Below are 18,318 nucleotides of genomic sequence, written 5' to 3' on the forward strand. Positions count from 1 at the left end.
GAGTGTCACCTGGAATAGTTCTATAGGTGTTTAGCAGATAACTGAAAGAACAGTGAGACAGACTATGAAGAGCAACCTGGATGGGGTATTAGGTGGTGAAAAGAGTACAGGCTGAGTAAAGGAGGATGCTTAAGAAAAACTACCCACCTTACCACCCTGGTTCTTTGTTTTTTGTTTTTTGGGGTACGCGGGCCTCTCACTGTTGTGGCCTCTCCCGTTGCGGAGCACAGGCTCCGGACGCGCAGGCTCAGCGGCCACGGCTCACGGGCCCAGCCGCTCCGCGGCATGTGGGATCTTCCCGGACCGGGGCACGAACCCGTGTCCCCTGCATCGGCAGGCGGACTCTCAGCCACTGCGCCACCAGGGAAGCCCTTACCGCTCTGTTTTAATCATCACTGATATCCAGAGAAACATAGTTCCTCTTTGGAGCCACCCAAGACTCAGAGAAGGCACTCTCCACGTCCTCTTCCCCCTTTTTTCCGGTGGGCCCTCCCGTCCAGCAGCAAGTCAACTAAATGCCTCTGGCTGCTCTATGATGCTATTTTGGAGAAAGTCCCCAGGCCTGGAGGATCAGGTAGAAAGTCTATGTAAAGGGTAAGTGGCAGTAAATAAGAATGAGTATGTAATTGAGAATAGCCTTTGGGGGTTTAGATCTAATATCCTTGATTTCAGCCTAATGGGTGGATGGATTAAGGAACACCACTGCAGTGTAGCTAAAAGGAGGCAGAGTTGGGGGTAAGCATGGGGTGATAAAAAGCACAAGAGCCTGACAGGCAGCTTGGACTGGACGCATGTACCTCACATTAGAACTCCTCAGAATGGGCTGATGATGATGACTACTATACAAAAGAGCAAGTCAAAGAATTATTCACTGGGTATGGGTTTGCTTCACAGAAATTAGATGTATGAGGTATCACATTCTTTTATCTTTCTATATCCAATTAGACTTGCTCTGAACCTCTAGTCTCCCCACCCCATCCCCTTGGCTTCTATAAGAATCTCAGGTCTTACTTGGTCCCAGGAACCAGGAGAAGGCCTAGTCCTTAGTCCCTAATGGATGCTATTATTCCCAAGGCTCCCATGTCACCACTGTTGGTGTCTGGATCTCCCAGCTCTCAGCTGGCCACAGGGAACATGGACCATTGCTCCGAAGGCCTTGGTACTTGCTGAGCACACCCCAGGCATCACTACCTGCCACCTCTTGGGGTTTTGGGAGGCAAGTGGGATTAGGATCTCTGCCATCGAATAGAATGCACAACCCCTTCATCTCCCAAGTTTGCGAAATGCAGATCGATCTTTCCAGCATTCAGTTACTGGGGCTTCTCCTTAAACCCTCAAAGTCCCTCCGTCTCTCCAACAGTCCAGCTGTATCTAGGCTCCCTGAGCCAAAAATTTCAAAACAAAGTGCTGGTAAATCTCTTCCTGGGAAAGCGAAATACAGCCCTCTGGAGTGCAAACATGTGGTTGCTCTTCTGATGACCTGGACAGTTTTTAGTTATTCATTTGTATTTATTTAGCTTTTCATATAAGCCAGACACTAGGACAAGTGGTTTTGCAATAAGCATTGTTTCGTCTAATCCTCACAAAAGCCATACAGGTAGGTAAGATTACTGTTCCAGTCAGATGTGTAAGACAAGTGAAGCTTGAAGTGATGGTTAAGGAACTTGCCTGAGGAGGTGGAGCTAAACCCAGGCTACGGATCCCAGAGCCCTGACTCACAATCACCACACCATCTACTTGCCTCTATGAAATTAATAAATTAATCCATCAATATGTAACTTTCTCATTCTTTTTGTGAGGATGCTACAGCAGAAAATAAGACCCAGGTAAATTAATCAGGTTAACATGCCAGAATGATACCAGTTAAATCCCAGAGACTCCACACAGCAGGGTTTTAAGAACCTGAGATGCTTTCTCAGCACTCGGCAGACCCCGTAGCGGCCCTGGAGGTTTTTTATCTTCTCTGTGGGCTGCAGGGCGGAGTGGGGGGCGGGAAGTGCATCTGCCTGGGTTAATTGTAGCAGTGCTCTCGTTGTTCTTGGCATTATGAATGCTCTGTGAAGAAACCCTCTGAAGTGTTCCTTTGAGAGAACGCTCCTTGTTCCTGCCTCTTTAGGCTCTCCCTGTCCCTTGGCTGCAAAAGAGATCATTGTGTTTCTTTTCTTTTTTCTTAAAAATATTTTCTATCCCCTAATAACTACTAAAACTATTATCCTCTTTAAACATCTTTTAAAAGGTAGTCACCATATGCAGTATTTTTTCACCAGCCATTCTTCAACTTCCTAGAGTTTAGTACTTACTTATGTCATATTTCAGTATCTCTGAAATTAGAAATAAATCTTACATGCAGTGGCATCTTTACAACTCTAACTGGCATTCTTTTGTTTGTTTTCAAGTAGTGTATAAATGAATGGTACATCTTTGAAATGATGGCATATTAAGAGTCAATGAACTATGATATGTATAATGTACGGTGGAAAGATTCCAGATTAGAACCTCCCCAAGGTCAGGTAAGAGAAACTTTCTTATTTATCTAGTGCCCTCATCTCCCACACTCAGTGCTTAGCCCAGTAGTGCTAAGTGTTTTAGCACATTTCATTTGAGATGATGAAATGTCTACTAGATGTAAACTAAGTGTCAACCTTTGGCAAAGTCCTGTCAATCACAAAGGTACTTCCAGTGATCTTTTCTACCACTGAAAATCTAAACCACCAAACTCCTGAACTATAATTATTTATAAAATTTTTATTTATAAAAATATTTGATCAATAATGTCAGTAATTCATACAGATAAGAAATCATTCACAGTACCTCAGGATATTTTGTTATTAATGTTGTACAGTTAGAAACTATTCCTATTGTTCAAACACATGGTTTTATAGCTTTAGAAAACAAACTATTAGCTGATATAGCAAAGCAATATTTTGACCTGCCCTATATTATCTATGGATTACTTAGCTTAGAAATCTTGTTTTCATCTAGTTCAGACCAAGTAGGTACATTATAAAGAAAAATAGGTATTGTTTTCTCATGTGACTTAGAATGTGATCAGAACAGGGCTGAATGCCAGCCTCCATTAACAGTAAGGCAGCATCAGTCATTAATGGCCCTGTCCATTCTTATTGGTCAGTGTCCTTGCTGAACTGACGGATAATAATTTTAATATCTTTTCCAATCACCTAAGTATGATCCCAAATTAGTTCTTTTTCAATCATCGCTTAATAAAAATGTCATCATCTCAAGAAAGTAACAGGAATTTTATTCAAAACCTTTCCAAGGATATGCTAGAGTCAATGTAATTTCTGTCCAATCACTGTGCATCACTTTGTACTTATATATTTATATAGTGCTGCACACTGAGGAGAGAGTCAGAAAGGGGACCATAAGTAAAATCGTCAACCATCAAAGAAACACCCTACTCTCTGCTCACATTTAAGAAGATAGGGAGCATAGGAACATTTGTGACAAGGATGAAACGACTACATTTCTCCTCGGTCATTACTTTATCTTCCAAAGTAAGTTAACCACCATCTTACTATGTAACCTGGTCCAATAACATTTTTTAAAAATAAACCCAGGGCTGCAGTTTATTAAAAACTTAAACTTGCCCTTATAAACCTTACGGGAATCCAAATTTAGATAGCCAGAGATTTCTGGCCAACTCATCATTATTACTTCTTGAACTCTGGACATTTACGTACGCAGCTCCAAGCTGATTTGCATTTGGCACCAGTTACAGGAATGGATCTGCCAGGAACTTTTGAAACACGAGGACAGATAGGCCTCTTTCTTGGTTAATTCATAGCTCCAGTCCTACAGATCAGCCCAGCCAGGTCCTCCAAATCTTTTGCAATGAGCATTTTGAAACACATGGGTCATTTAGTTCTGGCTTCCAGGCAGTTCGGCAAAACGCTTAGCCTAGAGAATTGCAAAAGTTTATGATTTCTCACCGAGGAATGAAATGTGACGCAGTAGAGCACACTGCAGACATTTAATACCAGATGTTAATGTAAAAATTGTAAAATTGTGGCCTCACATGATTATCTGATCCCTGACCCGCAAAAACCCATTACAGTCCAGAAGGCATAATCATTTCTGGCTTCTTCCACTGTTAAACTTTGTGTCTAATTTTTTTAATGTGAAATAGTAATTCTGAGTTATTTAACTGAGATAATTAGATCATATCAGTCTCGAGGCATTTTGTGCACACACTAACAGAGTAATACAATTTCTAACCATAAAAATCAGAGGTAAAGCAATTCTGATTTGTTGCATTTTCTAGTAATTAAAAAAAATAGTGTGAGGCATGTTTATTTCCCTTGTCTGTACTCCACCCCTGTCTAACTTCATGAAATGCATAAGGGAAAGGAAGGAAAGGAGGAGATCTTGCTAACTTGCATCGAGAGGGAAAGAGACCACCTGAAACACAAATTTCCCAGCACTTTAACATTTGTTTTCACTCCTTCCCTGAATCTGTAACCTTAAGAAGTAGAATGACTGTTTTAGAAGGAGGATGGACTATTTAGAAATCCCAGATCTATGAGGAGAGCTTGGTGTAGAATGAGTCGTTGCAGGTAAGAAGCTGCAGATTTGGTGTCACATCTCAGTGAGTTCTAGCTCTTTTACTTCCTGTGTGATATTGGACAAAGTGCTTAACCTCTCTGTGCCTGAGTTTCCTCTTCCTAAAAGTGGGTTCAACATGAACATTCTGCCCACCTCACAGGGTTGTTGTAAGGCTCAAAGAATACATAAACTGAAAAGTTCTAAATAACTATGAAGGAAATAGCTCAAGCTCTGTTGTTTCAACTGGACTCCTGAAGAAGCTGGGACCCAAAGAATGTCCTCTAAGCCCAGGGACAGGTAGAGAGAACTTTAAAGTGGCCTCTTTTTTTTTTTTTTTTTTTGCGGTACACGGGCCTCTCACTGTTGTGGCCTCTCCCGTTGCAGAGCACAGGCTCCGGACGCGCAGGCTCAGCGGCCATGGCTCATGGGCCCAGCCGCTCCACGGCATGTGGGATCTTCCCGGACCGGGGCACGAACCCGTGTCTCCTGCATCGGCAGGCGGACTCTCAACCACTGCGCCACCAGGGAAGCCCTAAAGTGGCCTCTTTTTACTGGGCATGAATATCTTACTTTTATTTCCTTATCCTTTTGATATTTTAAAGGGCAGACAGGGAAGAAGATACAAGATCTTAATGAATCACTAGTAAGAAATTGGTTCAACTCACCCAGACAAAAGAACTTCTATAGGGTTTAGCACCTGTGTGGTGAGGCTGAGAAAGACCTGGAGATAGCAGGACACAAGGGACTGTTCTAGAGAAATAGAAGCTGGCAGAAAAGCCAAGTCTTGCCCTCAAGAGAGCATCCGATCTGATCTCCCTCCCTCCCTCCCTCTGTCTCTCTCTGTCTCTCTGTCTCTCTCTCTCTCTCATTCTCTCTCTCTTCCTCCTCTCTCTTTCTCCCTCCCTCTCTCCCTCCCTCCCTCCTTCCAATCAGAAACAATTGCAAATGCATAGCAGGCAATACTGGCAAAAATAGCTCAGAGAATGGGTGAATAAGAAACGATCTTTGAGACCATGTGGACCAATTTCTCCGTTGATGGATGGACACTAAGGTCTGGGGAAGTTGGGTGGCATGCCCCGCCCCACACAAATCAGCAGCATCACTGCCACAAGAAGCCAGAGCTTGTGGCCCCCATTTCCAATGAATTTTTTTAATCTAATTTTTATTTTGTATCATTGGTTACCAATGTTGTGTTAATTTCTGGTATACAGCAAAGTGATTTAGTTATACAAATATCCATTCTTTTTCAGATTCTTTTTCCATATAGGTTATTACAGAATATTGAGTAGAGTTCCCTGTGCTATACAGTATGTCCTTATTGATTATCTGTTTTATATATAATAGTGTGTGTATGTTAATCCGAAACTTCGGATTTATCCCTCCCAAGCCCACCTCTCCCCTTTGGTGACCATAAGTTTGTTTTCGAAGTTTGTGAGTCTGTTTCTGTTCTGTAAATAAGTTCATTTGTATCGTTTTTTAGATTCCACATGTAAATGATATATGATATTTGTCTTTGTCTTATTTCACCTAGTATATAATCTCCAGGTCCATTCATCTTGCTGCAAATGGCATTATTCAATTCTTTTTTATGGCTGAGTCATATTCCATTGTGTGTATGTATGTGTGTGTATATATATATATATATATCACATCTTTTTTATCCATTCATCTGTCGACTGACACTTAGGTTGCTTCCATGTCTTGGCTATTATAAATAGTGCTCCAGTGAACACTGGGGTGCATGTACCTTTTCAAATTATGGTTGTTTGTTCTCCAGATATATTCCCAGGAGTGGGATTGCAGGATCATATGGTAGCTCTATTTTTAGTTTTTTAAAGAACCTCCATACTCTTCTCCATAGTGGCTGTACCAATTTACATTCCCAGAAACAATGTAGGAGTGCTCCTTTTTCTCCACACCTTCTCCAGCATTTATTTTTTGTAGATTTTTCAGTGATGGCGATTCTGACTGGAGTGAGGTGATACCTCATTGTATCTCTGATTTGCATTTCTCTAATGATTAGTGATGTTCAGCATCTTTTCATGTGCCTTTTGGCCGTCTGTATGTCTTCTCTGGAGAAATGTCTATTTAGATCTTCTGCCCATTTTTTTGATTGGGTTGTTTGTTTTTTTGATATGGAGCTGTATAAGCTATTTATATATTTTGGAGATTACTCCCTTGTCAGTTGCATCATTTGCAACTATTTTCTCCCATTCTGTGGGTTGTCTTTTCATCTTGTTTATGGTTTCCTTTGCTGTGCAAAAGCTTTCAAGTTTAATTAGGTCCCATTTTTTAATTTTTGTTTTCATTACTCTAGGAGGTGGGTTAAAAAATATCTTGCTGTCATTTATGTCAGAGAGTGTTCTCCCTATGTTTGCTTCTGTGAGTTTTATAGTATCCAGTCTTGCATTTAGGTCTTTAATCCATTTTATTTTTGTGTATGGTGATAGAGAATGTTCTAATTTCATTCTTTTACATGTAGCTGTCCAGCTTTACCTGCACAACTTATTGAAGAGACTGTCTTTTCTCCATTGTATATTCTTGCCTCCTTTGTCATAGATTAATTGACCATAGGTGTATGGGTTTATTTCTGAGCTTTCTATCCATTGATCTATATTTATTTTTTGTGCCAGTACCATACTGTTTTGATTACTGTAGGTTTCTCATATTGTGTGATGTCTGAGAGCCTGATTCCTCCAGCTCCATTTTTCTTTCTCAGGATTGCTTTGGCTATTTGGAGTCTTTTGTGTTTCCATACAACTTTAAAAATTTTTTGTTCTACTTCTGTGAAAAATGTCATTGGTAATTTGATAGGGATTGCATTGAAATGGTAGATTGCCTTGGGTATTATAGTTGTTTTGACAATATTGATTCTTCCAAATCAAAGAACATGGTATATCTTTCCATTAGTGTCACCTTCGATTTCTTTCATTAGTGTCTTACCTGTACCAGAGTACAGGTCTTTTGTCTCCTTAGATAGGTTTATTCCTAGGTATTTTATTCTTTTGGATGTGATGGCAAATGGTATTGTTTCCTTAATTTCTCTTTTCTTATCTTTTGTTTTTAGTGTGTAGGAATGCAAGAGATTTCTGTGTCTTAATGTTTTATCGTGCAACTTTACTGAATTCATTGATAGACTTTAAAATAAAGACTGTTACAAGAGACAAAGAAGGACACTACATAATGATCAAGGAATCAATCCAAGAAGAAGATATAACAATTGTAAATATACATGCACCCAACATAGGAGCACCTCAATATATAAGGCAAATGCTAAGAGCCATAAACGGAGAAGAAAATTGACAATAATAGTGGGGGACTTTAACACCACGCTTACATCAATGGACAGATCATCCAGACAGAAAATCAATAAGGAAAAACAGGCCTGAAATGAAACATTAGACCAGATGGACTTAATTGATATTTATAGGACATTCCATCCAAAAGCAGCAGAATACACGTTCTTCTCAAGTACACATGGAACATTCTCAAGGATAGATCACGTGCTGAGTCATAAAGCACACCTAGGTAAATTTATGAAAATTGAAGTCATATCAAGCATATTTTCTGACCACAGCACTATGAGATTAGAAATCAACTACAAGAAAAAAACTGTAAAAAAAACACAAACACGTGGAGACTAAACAGTATGCTACTAAACAACTAATGGATCACTGAAGAAATAATACCTAGAAACAAATTACAATGAAAACATGACAATCCAAAACCTATGGACATGGCAAAAGCAGTTCTAAGAGGGAAGTTTATAGCACTACAAGCTTACCTCAGGAAACAAGAAAAAGCTCAAATAAAAAACCTAACCTTACACCTAAAGCAACTAGAGAAAGAAGAACAAACAAAACCCAAAATTAGTAGGAGGAAAAAAAATCATGAAGATCAGAGCAGAAATAAATGAAATAGAGATGAAGAAAACAGTAGAAAGCTCAATGAAACTAGAAGCTGGTTCTTTGAAAAGATACACAAAATCGACAAACTTTTAGCCAAACTCATCAAGAAAAAAAGGGAGAGGGCTCAAATCAATAAAAGTAGAAATGAAAAAGAAGAATTACAATGGATACCACAGAAATACAAAGGACCATAAGAGACTACTACAAGCAACTATATGCCAATAAAATGGACAACATGGAATGGAGAAATTCTTAGAAAGGTACAATCCTCCAAGACTAAACCAGGAAGAAATAGAAAATATGAACAGACCTATCACAAGTACTGAAATTGAAACTGTGATTAAAGAACTTCCAACAAACAAAAGTCCAGGACCAGATGGCTTCACAGGCGAACCTCATCAAACATTTAGAGAAGAGTTAACACCTATCCTTCTGAAACTCTTCCAAAAAATTGCAGAGGAAGGAAAACTCTCAAACTCATTCTATGAGGCCACCATCACCCTGACACCAAAACCACACAAAGATACCACAAAGAAAGAAAATTACAGGCCAATATCCCTGATGAGCATAGACAGAAAAGTCCTCAACAAAATACTAGCAAACTGTATCCACCAATACATTAAAAGGATTATACACCATGATCAAGTGGGATTTATACCAAGGATGCAAGAATTATTCACTATCCACAAATCAGTCAGTGTGATACACCACATTAACAAACTGAAGAATAAAAACCATATGATCATCTCAATAGATGCTAGAAAAGCTTTTGACAAAATTTAATACCCATTTATGATAAAAACTCTCCAGAAAGTGGGCATAGAGGGAAACTACCTCAACATAATAAAGCCCATATATGACAAACCCCCAGCTAGTATCATTCTCAACAGTTAAAACCTGAAATCATTTTCTCTAAGATCAGGAACAGGACAAGGATGTCCACTCTCGCTACTTTTATTCAACATAGTTTTGCAAGTCCTAACCACAGCTATCAGAGAAGAAAAGGAAATAAAAGAATCCAAATTGGAAAAGAAGAAGTAAAACAGTCACTTTGCAGATGACATGATACTATACATAGAAAATCCTAAAGATGCTACCAGAAAACTACTAGAGGTCACTAATGAAATTTTCTTGATCTCACATTGACTATGGAGGAGGTTTTGTTATCTGCTTTTCAAATACAGTCTAATCGTTTTTCCTTTGAGGAATTAAATTGATTTTGCAGGGAGCCGTATCACCTTAAGAGATATATATCTGGAAACTCTTATCTCCCTTCCTTGATTCTTCCTCTATTCCTTTCTTTCTCTCTTTATCCCTCTTGCTTTCTTCACCACTCTTTTTCTTTCTTTTGATCATAGATATATATACCTGAGGGCAGATGAGAGAGACAGAAGATCTAAAATGGGAAACACAGTTTGTTCTTTTTTCCATTTTTTTATTGAAGTAAAAATATTGATTTACCATATTGTGTTAGTTTCAGGTGCATAGAATATTCATTTCTTTTTTTTTTCAGATTATATTCCATTACAGGTTATTACAAAATATTGGGTGTAATTCCTTGTGCTATACCATAAATCCTCATTGCTTATATATTATATATATATAGTAGTTTGTATCTGTTAATCTCATACTCCTAATTTGTCCCTCTGCCCCTCTCTCTCCCCTTTGGTAACCACAAGTTTGTTTTCTATGTCTGGGAGTCTGTTTCTGTTTTGTATATACATTCATTTGTAATATTTCCTAGATTACACATATAAGTGATGTCATATAGTATTCATCTTCCTCTGTCTGACTTATTTCCCTAAGCATAATATTCACTAGGTCCATCCATGTTTCTGCAAATGGCAATATTTCATTTTTTATGTTTGAGTAATATTCCATTGTATACGTATACCACATCTTCTTAAGCCAATTGTCTGTTGATGGGCACTTGGGTTGCTTCCATGTCTTGACTATTGTAAATAGTGCTGCTATAAACATTCAGGTACATGTACCTTTTTGAATTAGAGTTTTCATATTTTGGGGATATATGCCCAGGATTAGGATTGCTGCAGCCAGAACTTGAAGGGCCAAGGTCTCAGAGGGTAGCTGCATGCATTAAGAGAGTCTCATAATTTACCCTGTTTTTTCTCCCAGGGCATTTACCAATTCAAATCATGGGGCATGATAATATGGAAGAAGGTGGCCTAGAGCTGTGGTAATCTCACTGAGCCAGAGAAACAATACATCCAGGACTTGAGGAGTTAAGTTCCCAGAGAAAAGGGAACCAAAGAAAAGTGAGTCTGACTTTCTGCATGCAGTTTTTGTTTTGGTGCATTTTTATGTCTTCTAAGCTATATGTGTGTAAGTTAAGAAACCAAAACTCAAAGCAAAAAGCTGTTAGCAAGAGGCTAAAATGCTAAACAGACATTTTAGTAGTCTTTGGTGCTGACAGTATAAAAGCTGGAGTTCAGAACCCTTCAAGTAGAAAAGGCCCCAAATTTTAAACTGAGATTTTTTTTTCTTTTATTGAGGTATGGTTGATTTACAATGTTTTATAAAGTTCAGGTTTATGTAATAGTGATTCACAATTTTAAAGGTTATACTCCATTGATAATTATTATAAAATATTGGCTATACTCCCTGTGTTGTACCATATATCCTTGTAACTTATTTTATACATAGTAGTACCTCTAAATCCCCTACCCTATCTTGCCCCACCCCCTTTCCCTCTCCCCACCGGTAGCCACTGGTTTGTTCTCTATATATGAGTCTCTTTTTTGTTATATTCGCTAGTTTTAGTTTTTAGATTCCATGTATAAGTGATGTTGTATAACATTGTGTTTCTCTCTCTGGCTTATTTCACTTAGCATAATACAGTCCAAGTCCATCCATGTTGTTGCAAATGCCAAAATTTCATTCTTTTATGGCTGAATAATATTCTATTGTATATACATACCACATATTCTTTATCCATTCATCTGTTGCTGGACACTCAGGTTGCACCCATATCTTGGCAATTGTAAATAATACTGCTATGAACATTGGAGTGCATTATCTTTTTGAATTAGTGGGGATTTGGGGTTTTTTTTGTTCTTTTTTTTGATATATACTCAGGAGTAGAACTGCTCAGTTCTAGGGTAGTTCTATTTTAGTTTTTTGAGGAACCTCCATACTGTTTTTCACAGCAGTGGAACCAATTTACATTCCAACAGTGTACAAGAGTTTCCTTTTTTCCACATACTTGCCAACATTTGTTATTTGCAGACTTTGTAGACTTTTTGATGATTGCCATTCTGACAGGTATGAGGTTATATCTCATTGAGGTATTAATTTGCATTTCTCTGATTAACAATGTTGAGCATCTTTTCGTGTGTCTGTTGGCCATCTGTATGTCTTATTTGAAGAAATGTCTATTAAGGTTTTCTGTGTATTTTTAAATTGGGTTGTTTGGTTTGTTGCTGTTGAGTTGTATAAGCCGTATATATGTTAATTCTTGCTTGTTTTTATTGAAGTAGAGTTGATTTACAATGTTGTGTCAGTTTCAGGTGTACAGCAAAGTGATTTACTTATACATATACATATATATCTATTCTTTTCCAGATTCTTTTCCCTTATAGGTTATTATAAAATATTGAGTATAGTTCCCTGTGCTATACAGTAGGTCCTTGTTGGTTATTTATTTTACATATAGTAGTGTGTACATGTCAATCCTAACCTCCTATTTTATCCTTCCCCCATCTTTCCCCTTTGGTAACCATAAGTTTGTTTTCTATGTCTGTGGATTTATTTCTGCTTTGTAAATAAGTTCATTTGTATCTTTTTTTTTTTTTTTTTTTTAGATTCCACATATAAGCGATATTTTAAGATATTTGTGTTTCTCTATCTGGCTTGCTTCACTTACTAGGATCTCACTAGGTCCATCCATGTTTCTGCAAATGACATTATTTCATTATTTTTTATGGCAGAGTAATATTCTATTGTGTGTGTGTGTGTGTGTGTGTGTATGCACACATACCTATATACCACATCTTCTGTATCCGTTCATCTGTCAATGGACACTTAGGTTGCTCCCATGTCCTGGTTATTATAAATAGTGTTGCAATGAACACTGAGGTGCATGTATCTTTTCAAATTAGGGTTTTTTTCCAGATATATGCCCAAGAGTGGGATTGCAGGATCTTATGGTAGCTCTATTTTTAGTTTTTTAAAGAACCTTCATATTCTTCTCCATAGTGGCTGTACCAATTTACATTCCCAGAAACAATGTAGGAGTGTTCCTTTTGTCCACACCTTCTCCAGCATTTATTTTTTGTAGACTTTTCAGTGATGGCCATTCTGACTGTATTTCTGATTTGCATTTCTCTAATAATTAGTGATGTTCAGCATCTTTTCATGTGCCTCTTGGCCATCTGTATGTCTTCTCTGGAGAAATGTCTATTTAGATCTTCTGCCTATTTTTCGATTGGGTTGTTTGTTTTTTTGCTATTGAGCTGCATGAGCTGTTTATATATTTTGGAGATTAATCCCATGTCAGTTGCTTCATTTGCCAATATTTTCTCCTATTCTGTGGGTTGTCTTTTCATTTTGTTTTATGGTTTCCTTTGCTGTACAGAAGCTTTTAAGTTTAATTAATTTCCTTTTTTTTGCTTGTTTTTATTTTCATTACTTTAGGCAGTGGATCCAAAAAGATCTTGCTGTCATTTATGTCAGAGAGTGTTCTGCCTATATTTTCCTCTAAAAGTTTTATAGTATCCAGCCTTACGTTTAGATCTTTAATAAATTTTGAGTTTTTTTGTATGGTGTTAGAGAATGTTCTCATTTCATTTACATGTAGCTGTCCAGTGTTCCCAGCACCACTTTTTGAAGAAACTGTCTCTTCTCCAACGTATATGCTTGCCTCCTTTGTCGTAGATTAAGTGACCATAAGTGTGTGGATTTCTTTCTGGGCTTTCTATCTGGTTTCATTGATTTATATATCTGTTTTTGTGCCAATATCACCCTGTTTTGGTTACTGTAGCTTTGTAGTATAGTGTGAAGTCTGAAACGGTTATAACTCCAGTTTTGTTTTTTCCTCAGGGTTGGTTGTACAATTCTGGGTCTTTTGTGTTTCTATATATATATATATATATATATATATATATATATAATTTGTACAATTTTAAAGGTTATAATCCACTTACAGTTATTACAAAATATTGGCTATATTCCCTATGTTGTACAATACATGTTTGTAGCCTTTCTTACACCCAATAGTTTGTATGTCCCATTCTGCCACCCCTATATTGCTCCTTCCCACCCTCTCCCTGTTGGTAACCACTAGTTTGTTCTCTGTATTTGTGAGTATGCTTCTTTTTTGTTACAATCACTAGTTTGTTGTATTTTTTAGATTCCACATGTAAGTGATATCATATAGCATTTGTTTTTCTGTGTCTGACTAATTTCACTTAGCATAATGCCTCCAAGTCCATCCATGTTGCTACAAATGGCAACTTTTCATTTTTTTTATGGTTGAGTAATATTCTATTGTACATATACACCATATCTTCTTTATCCATTCATTTGTTGATGGACACATAGGTTGCTTCCATATATTGGCAATTGTAAATAATGCTGCTATGAACATTGGGGTGTGTGTATCTTTTTGAATTAGTGTTTTGGTTTTTGTGGATATAGGCCCAGGAGTGGAATTGCTGGATCATATGGTAGTTCTGCTTTTAGTTTTTTGAGAAACCTCCATACTGCTTTCCACAGTGGTGGAATCAATTTACATTCCTACCAACAGTGTACAAGAGTTCCTTTTTCTCCACATCCTCACCAACATTTGTTATTTGTAGACTTTTTGATGATAGTCATTCTGACAGGTGTGAGGTGATAGCTCATTGTGGTTATTTATTTATTTATTTATTTTTTTGCGGTATGTGGGCCTCTCACTGTTGTGGCCTCTCCTGTTGTGGAGCACAGGCTCTGGACGTGCAGGCTCAGCGGCCATGGCTCACGGGCCCAGCCGCTCCGCAGCATGTGGGATCTTCCCGGACCAGGGCATGAACCCGTGTCCCCTGCATCGGCAGGTGGACTCTCAACCACTGCGCCACCAGGGAAGCCCTCATTGTGGTTTTTATTTGCCTTTCCCTGACAATTAGTGATTTTGAGCATCTTTTCATGTGCCTTTTGGCCATCTGCATTTCCTCTTTGAAAAAGTGTCTATTCAGTTCTTCTGCCCATTGTTTAATCAGTTGTTTTTTGATGTTGAGTTGTACGAGCTGTTTATAAAAGTTGGATATTAACCCCTGTTAGTCATATCATTTGCAAATATTTTCTCCCAATCATTAGGTTGTCTTTTCTTTTGTCAATGGTTTCCTTTGCTCTGCAAAAGCTTTTAAGTTTAATTAGGTCCCATGTATTTATTTTTGCTTTTATCTCCCTTACTCTAAGAGATGGATTCAAAAAAATATTGCTACAATTTAAGTCAAAGAGTGTTCTGCCTATGTTTTCCACTAGGAGTTTTATAATATCCAGTCTTATATTTAGGTCTTTAATCCATTTTGAGTTTAATTTTGTACACGGTGTTAGAGAACGTTTTAATTTCATTCTTTTACAGGTAGCTGTCCAGTTTCCCCAGCTCCACTTATTGAAAAGGCTGTTTTCTCTCCATTGTATATTCTTGCCTCCTTTGTCATAGAGTAATTGACCCTAAGTGTATGGGTTTATTTCTGGACTCTGTCCTGTCCCATTGATTTATATGTCTGTTTTGTGCCAGTACCATATTGTTTTGATTACTATAGTGTTATATTATAGTTTGAAGTCAGGGACCATGATTCCTCCAGCCCTGTTCTTCTTTCCCAAGATCGTTTTGGCTAGTTGGGTTCTTTTATGTGTCCATACAAATTTTAAAATTATTTCTTGTAGTTCTGTGAAAAATGCCATTAGTAATTTGATAGGGATTGCATTGAATCTGTAGATTGCCTTGGGTAGTGTAGTCATTTTCACAGTACTGATTCTTGCAATCCAAGAGATGGTATACTTTTCCATTTGTTTGTGTCATCTTTACTTTTTCATCAGTGTCTTATCGTTTTTGGAGTACAGGTCTTTTGATTCCTTAGGTAGGTTTATTCCCAGGTTTTGTTTTTTTTTGATGTGATGATAAATGGGATTGTTTCCTTAATTTCCCTTTCTGCTACTTTGTTGTTAGTGTATAGAAATGCCACAGATTTCTGTATATTAACATTGTATGCTCCTACCTTGCTGAATTCATGTATTAGTCCTAATATTTTTTTGTGTGGAGACTTTGATGTTCTCTATATAGAGTATCATGTCATCTGAAAATAGTACAGTTTTACCTCTTCCCTTCCAATTTGGGTACCTTTTATTTCTTTTTCTTGTCTAATTACTGTGGCTAGGACTTCCAATACTGTGTTGAATAGAAGTGATAAGAGTGGGCATCCTTGTCTTGTTCCCGAATTTAAGGGAAGGCTTTCAGCTTACCACCATTGAAGTATTATGTTGGTTGTGGTTTTGTTGTAAGTGGCCTTTATTATGTTGAGATATGTTCCCTCTATTCCCAGTTTGATGGGAGTTTTTATCTTGAATGGCTGTTGAATTTTGTCAAATGCTTTTTCTGAGTCTGTTGAGATGATCACATGGTTTTTATCTTTCCTCTTGTTAATGTGGTGTATCACATTGATTTGCACATATTGAACCATCCTTGTGACCCTGGAATGAATCCAAATTGGTGTATGATTATTTTTTTTCTATTGTGGATTTTGTTTGCTAATATGTTGTTGAAGATTTTTGCATCTACATTGAACAGAGATATTGACATGTAATTTTCTTTCTTTGTAGTGCCTTTTTTTGATTTAGTATCAGGGTAATGGTGGTCTTGTGAAATGAATTTTGGAGTAATCCTTCAATTATTTGGAATAGTTTGAGAATGATCAGTGTAAGTTCTTCTTTTTATGTTTGGTAGAATTCCCTAGTGAAGCCCTCCAGTCATGGACTTTTGTTTGCAGGGAGATATTTTTTTGCTTGTTTGTTTATTACAGATCTACTTCACTTCTAGTGATTGGTGTGTTCAAATTATCTGTTTCTTCTTGAATCACTCTTAGCAGGCTGTATGTTTCTAGAAATTTGTCCATTTCTTCTAGATTATCCAATTTATTTGGCATATAACTGTTCATAGTATTCTCTTGTGATTTTTTTGTATTTTGGTAGTATTGGTTATTGCTCCTCTGTCATTTCTTATTTTGTTTATTTGGATCCTCTCTTTTCTTCTTGGTGAGCCTGGCTAAAAGTTCATCAATTTTGTTTATATTTTCAAAATACTGGCTCTTGCTTTCATTGCTCTTTTGTCATTTTTATTTTATTTTACTTATTTCCTTTCCAATCTTTATTATTTCCTTCATCCTGCTGACTATGGGCTTTTTTTGTACTTTTCCTAATTCTTTTAGGTGGCAGGTTACCTTGTTTATTTGAGACTTTTCTTGTTTTTTGATGGAGGCCTGTATCACTATGAACTTCGCTCTTAGAACTGCTTCTGCTGCCTCCCATAGATTTTGTAAAGTTGTGTTTTCATTTTCTTTTGTCTTGAGGTATTTTCTGATTTCTGCTTTGATTTCATCTTTGACCCACTGGTTTTTTATTAGCATGTTGTTTAGTCTCCATGTGTTTGTTCTTTTCCCATTTTTCTTTCTGTAGTTGATTTCTATGTTTATACTGTTGTGATCAGAACAGTTACTTGAAATAATTTCTATCCCCTTAAATTTGTTGAGCCTCGTTTTGTGACCTGGAATGTGGTTTATCCTGGAAAATGTTCCATGTGTGCTTGAAAAGAATATGTGTTCTGGGTTTTTTGGATGTAGTGTCCTACAAATATCAATTAAGTCCAACCAGTCTATTGTATCATTTAGGGCCTCAGTTGCCTTATTGATTTTCTGTCTGGGTCATCTGTCTATTGATATCAGTGGGCTGCTACAGTCTCCTACTCTTATTATATTATTGTCAATTTCTCCCTTCATGTCCCTTAGTATTTGCTTTATATATTTAGGTGCTCCACTATTGGGTGCATATATGTTAACAAGTTTAATATTATCTTCTTGTATTGATCCTTTTATCGTATATAATGCTCTTCCTTGTCTTTCTTTATAGCCTTTTTTAAAGTCTATTTTGTCTGATATGAGTATTGTTACCCCCACTTTCTCGTTGTTTCCATTGGCATGAATTATCTTTTCCATCCTCTAACTTTCAGGCTGTGTGTCTTTCACTCTGATGTGAATCTCTTGTAGGCTACATATTGAACAGTCTTGTTTTTTAATCCAGTCAGCCACTCTATGTCTTTTAATTGGAACAATTTTTGCATTGACATTTAAAGTAATTGTTGATAGATATGTACTTACTGCCATTTTATTCCTTGTTTTCCAGTCTTTTTTTTTTTTTTTTTTTTGGTTTTTGGTTCATTTCTTCTTTTTGATTTTCCTGTTTGGGTTTGATGATTTTCTTTTATGGTATACTTGAGTTCCTTTCTTTCTGGCTTTTGTGAATCTACTGTAGTTTTTTGATTTGTGGTTACCATGAGGCTGATTATGTTGACACATAACTATATTTAGTTGCTTTAAACTGATAATCATTTAAATTCAAATACATTCTAAAAGATGTATTTTTTAACTCCTATCCCACATATTTTGTGTTTTTGATGTCCTAGTTTACATCTTCATGCTTTTACTTTTACTGTTTATTTTAGTTATAATCCCTTTTACAATTTTTGTTTGTCTTTTAATCTATGTACTGGCTTATTTAAGTAATCTTCAGTCCTTATTATATATTTGACTTTCATATTGGGATTTCCCTTTCCTATAAATGCTTGATTCTTTTC

The sequence above is a fragment of the Aethalodelphis obliquidens genome, unplaced genomic scaffold (assembly GCF_003676395.1).
Source record: "Aethalodelphis obliquidens isolate GAN/ISIS:26980383/991018 unplaced genomic scaffold, ASM367639v1 scaffold105, whole genome shotgun sequence".
Classification (NCBI taxonomy): Eukaryota; Metazoa; Chordata; class Mammalia; order Artiodactyla; family Delphinidae; genus Aethalodelphis; species Aethalodelphis obliquidens.